This window comes from Dipodomys ordii, unplaced genomic scaffold (genome assembly GCF_000151885.1).
Source record: "Dipodomys ordii isolate 6190 unplaced genomic scaffold, Dord_2.0 Scaffold26, whole genome shotgun sequence".
Classification (NCBI taxonomy): Eukaryota; Metazoa; Chordata; class Mammalia; order Rodentia; family Heteromyidae; genus Dipodomys; species Dipodomys ordii.
In genome coordinates this window covers 12064573-12069572 of record NW_012267242.1, presented here as the reverse complement: position 1 = coordinate 12069572, position 5000 = coordinate 12064573, and positions in this window count along the sequence as shown.

Sequence of the window (5000 nt, the reverse complement as noted above, 5' to 3'; positions counted from 1 at the left end):
GTTGCTCATCTTTTGTGAAAGCTTCAGCTTAATGATATATATTTTTTCTCCGTTAGTATTTTCCCTTTTTTAATTAGCGCAGCAAAGTGGTAACAATTATGCTATTGCTATAATTGACCCAGAAGGTACTTGCATTTTAACAGGAGAGTGCTCCATATTATTCATGCTGCTAGGAATCTATTAACGAAGTTGTAACGTTTTCTCCTTTGTTTTTCTAAATGTTTGGCACTTGCTTTACAGCAGCAGCATCCTGAGATTCTGTCTTCAAACATTCTAGGTGGGAAGGTAGAGAAGTTAATGATGATCACACAGAGTATGAGTTCCATGCACCCAGGGCTGTGTAGGGCAGAGGAATAGCACTCAGGTGAAAAAGGTATCTTGCTGGTAGAGGTAAATAGGAGTTAGAAGGTCAAGTCTAGTTATAAAGCAAAGGCAAAGGTAAGCCCAGTGCTTGTGACTCATGCCTAATCTTACCTACTCAGAGGCTGAGATCTGAGGATTACAGTTCCAAGCCAGCCCAGGTAGGGAAGTTTGTGAGACTCTTATCTCCAATTAATCATCAAAAAGCCAGAAGTGAAGCTGTGGCTCACGTGGTAGAGAGCTAGCCTGGAGCAAAAAGAAGCTCAGAAAGCAGGTGGCTCATGCCTATAATTCTAGCGACTCAGGAGGCTGAGATCTGAGGATCACAGTTCAAAGCCAGCTCAGGCAGAAAAGTCCCTGTGAGACTCTTATCTCTAATTAGCCACTCAAAAACCAGAACTGGTGCTGTGGTTCAAGTGGTAGAACACTAGCTTTGAGTTAAAGAGCTCAGGGACAGAGCCCAGGCCCTGAGTTCAAGGCCCACAACTTCCAAAAAAAAAAAGGTAAAAAGAAGCTCAGACTGCACTAAGGCCCCGAAAAGCAAAAATAACATAGGCATATGGTGAAAAACAGTAAGAGCTACTGTTTTGAGAATCTCAGAGAACTGTAAATGCAGGGACATCAGTTTGAGCTGAGTAATCTGGGAAGGCTTTGTGGGAAACTTAAGGCTTGGAGGTAAAGTGAAATCTAGTAGAGCATTTTAGAAAACGGTGGGGATGTGGCATGGTATGGTAACCTAGGAGAGACATGATTAGGAGAAATATATAAGTACAATGGTGAGGGCTAGGAATGTGTTAGAGTGCTTGCCCTAGCATGCATGATGCCCTGGGTTTGATTCCTCACTACCACATACACAGAAAAAGCTGGAAGTGGCGCTGTGGCTCAAGTGGTAGAGTGTTAGCCTTGAGCAAAGGAAGCTCAAGCAGAGCGCTGGTGGCTCACACCTGTAATCCTAAATACTCAGGAGGCTGAGATCTAAGGATGGCTGTTCAAAGCCAGTCTGAGCAGGAAAGCCCAGGAGACTCTTATCTCCAATTAACCACCAGAAAACCGGAAGGGGCGCTGTGGCTCAAGAGGTATAGCTCTAGCCTTGAGCTGAAGAGCATAAGGACAGCATCCATACCAACTTCAATCCCCACGACCAACCAAAAAACCCCAACAGACAATCGTGAGAAACTGGAAGAGCACCTAGCATTATAGTTATTTGTTGTTTGAAAGAAACTGAATTTTTAAAAAAAGTGAGAAGTTGGTATTAGTGTATGGAGAACTGGAGTCTAGAGCTGTTGACATTATCCATGTAGGAGCAGATGAGGGGCTGACCCTGACGCTGACATTAGAAGTGATCAGCATAGGGAAAAAGAAATCACTGGTAATAAGATATATAGAAGCTACCTAGGAAATATCCTCACCATGACTGGGGATAGGACATCTCTATTCACTGGAATACCAGACCATTGGATGATTTTGAGATTTGTGTGGATTTTAAAGTAGCCTCATGCACCCTATTGTTAAAATGGAAGATGAAACAGGTTACTTCTGCATAGTTGAAACAACCTTCAGTTTATTAGATGAGTAGCTGAACTTAAGATTGTGGAGTTGCCGGGCGCTGGTGGCTCACGCCTATAATCCTAGCTACTCAGGAGGCTGAGATCTGAGGATCGCGGTTCAAAGCCAGTCCGGGCAGGAAAGACCGTGAGACTCCTATCTCCAATAAACCACCAGAAAACCGGAAGTGGCGCTGTGGCTCAAGTGGTAGAGCGCTACCCTTGAGCTGAAGAGCTGAGGGACAGCGCCCAGGCCCAGAGTTCAAGCCCCACGACCGACAAAAAAAAAAAGATTGTGGCGTACCTACTGCTTCCCCTCCCACATTCCTGACTTTTGCCCCTTCACAATCCCCAGGTCCCTACTGCCTTCCATAGGGTCTTTTTTTAATTGAAAGAGTGATGAGCTGACAGTTACATAGGTAAGGCATTAAGTACGTGTGTGTGTGTGTGTGTGTGTGTCTGTGTGTGTGTCATAGGGCTTGAACTCTGGGCCTGGTGCTGTCCCTGAGCTCTACAGCTCAAGGCTAGCTTCTTTCTTTCTTTTTTTTTTTGGGGGGGGGTCCGGTCGTGGGGCCTGAACTCTGGGCCTGGGTGCTGTCCCTCAGCTCTTCAGCTTAAGGCTAGCACTCTACCACTTGAGCTACAGTGCCACTTCTGTTTTTCTGGTGATTTATTGGAGATAAGGGTTTCATGAACTTTCCTGTCCTGGTTGGCTTTGAACGGTGATCCTCAGCTCTCAGCCTCCTAAGTAGCTAGAATTACAGGTGTGAGCCAAGCACCCAGCAACTCACAGGATTTTTTTTTGGGGGGGTCTGGTTGTGGGGCCTGAACTCTGGGCCTGGGCGCTGTCCCTCAGCTCTTCAGCTCAAGGCTAGCGCTCTACCACTTGAGCCACAGCACCAGTTTCAGCTCTTTTCTTTTTGCTTATGTAGTGCTGAGGAATCGAACCCAGGGCCTCAGGCATGCAAGGCAAGTGCTCTACTAATGAGCCACCTTCCCAGCCCCACTCACAGGATTTTTAATACATGCTCACAGCAGCTTGTGATATAACAAAGAAATAGCTGAAGGGAGATTTTCTTACAGTTAAGAGCATGAATTCAAACTTTAGTTTTACCATTACCATATGATTTTGAACATTATCCAGTTTAGCAAAGTTGCAAAACAGCATTTTAAAAAAGTGAAATAAGAATCTAAAATATCAGGCTGGGAAGGTGGCTCAGTGGTAGAGTGCTTGCCTTGAATGCATGAGGCCCTGAGTTTGGTTCCTCAGCACCACATAAGCAGAAAATGCTGGAAGTGGCGCTGTGGTTCAAGTGGTAGAGTGCTAGCCTTGAGCTGAAGAGCTGAGGGACAGTTCCCAGGCCCAGAGTTCAGGCCCCACAACTGACAAAATAAATAAATAAAATAATAATAATCTAAAATATCAAAGTGCATCACACATGGAGTATTTCATAAAATTCATTAAGACATGTTTATGTATCACTCTTCAGTGGTCATGATATAAAATATATCTCTTACTGTGGGCTGAAGTAAAACAATATGGAAAAGCAATTACTAACCATTCTGAAGCTCACTTTCTATTAATTTGGGCTAAAGTTTCTTTCATGGACTTGTACGGAAAAAACTGCTAACTTTTCATTTCACTGGGGGAAAAGCTTGTAATATCTATGGTTAGGGGAGGACTTTATTTTTTGTTTTGTTTTAGTATTGTAAATTGAACTTAGGGCCTTACATAATAGACAGGCACTCTGCCACCGAGCCACCGACACATACCACCAGCCCTTTGTTTTTCATTTTACTCTTATTACAGGGTCCCATTAAGCTGCTCAGGCTGGCCTTAAACATGTAACTCCTGCCTCAGCCTCTTTAGTAGCTGTGATTATAGGTGCGGTATCATAGATGTGTACCACCATGTCTGGCTTTTATTTGGCCACAAAGGTGTTTAACATATAATTGTAGTTATGGCATGATATAAGTCCTATAATTTTACTAGTCTTCCAGTAAGCCAATTTCTTTCCCATATTTAATGAAATTAGTTTTTGTGCCAGTCCTGGGGCTTGAACTCAGGGCTTAGGCACTGTTCCTGAGCTTTTTTTTGCTTACGGCTAGTATTCTACCACTTGAGCCACAGTGCCCACTTCTGGCTTTTTTCTGTTTATGTGGTACTAAGGAATTGAACTCAGGATTTCAGGCATGCTAGGCAAGCACTCTACCACTAGGCCACATTCCTAGCCCTTTGATGAAATTTAAATAAGACAAATGTCATTATCTTATCCTGTTTGTACTTTCCTGCCCTCCTCACAATCAATGTGACACACACATACATACTTTTCCACCAAGACAAGAGGCTTCTTCACAGGCATATATGCTGGGAATATGGCTTAGTAGTAGCTTAGCATGCCTAGCATGCATGAAGCCCTGGGTTTGATTCCTCAGTACCACTTACACAGAAAAAGCCAGAAGTGAGGCTGTGGCTCAAGTGGTAGAGCACTAGCATTGAGCACAGACAGGCTCAGGGACAGTACCCAGTCCCTGAGTTCAAGCCCCAGGACTGGAAAAAATAAAAAAAAAATAAGTTCATGGGTTGAAGACTTTCATATAACACATGTTCTATTTTTATACATAATATGGGAAAAATAATAGTATTCCATTTTAGCCAAACACTTGTGGTTCATGCTGGGGTCCTAGCTATCCAAGAGGCTGAGATCTGAGGACCATGGTTGGAAGCCAGCCTGGGCAGAAAAGTCCATGAGACATCTCCAATTAACCACCAGAAACCAGAAGTGGAGCTGTGGCTCAAAGTGGTAGAGTCCTAGCTGTGAGCAAAAGAGCTCAGGGGTAACACCCAGACCCTGAGTTCAAACTTCATGACCAGGAAAAAAAAAGTATAACCAGAGCAAAAAGGGCTCTAGTGAGCTGGGAAGGTGGCTCAGTGGTAGAGTGCTTGCATGCATGAGGCCCTCGGTTCAATTCTTCAGCATCACATAAGCAGAAAAAGCCGGAAGTGGCGCTATAGCTCAAGTGGTAGAGTGCTAGCCTTGAGCTGAAGAGCTGAGGGACAGCGCCCAGGCCCGGAGTTCAGGCCCCACAACTGGC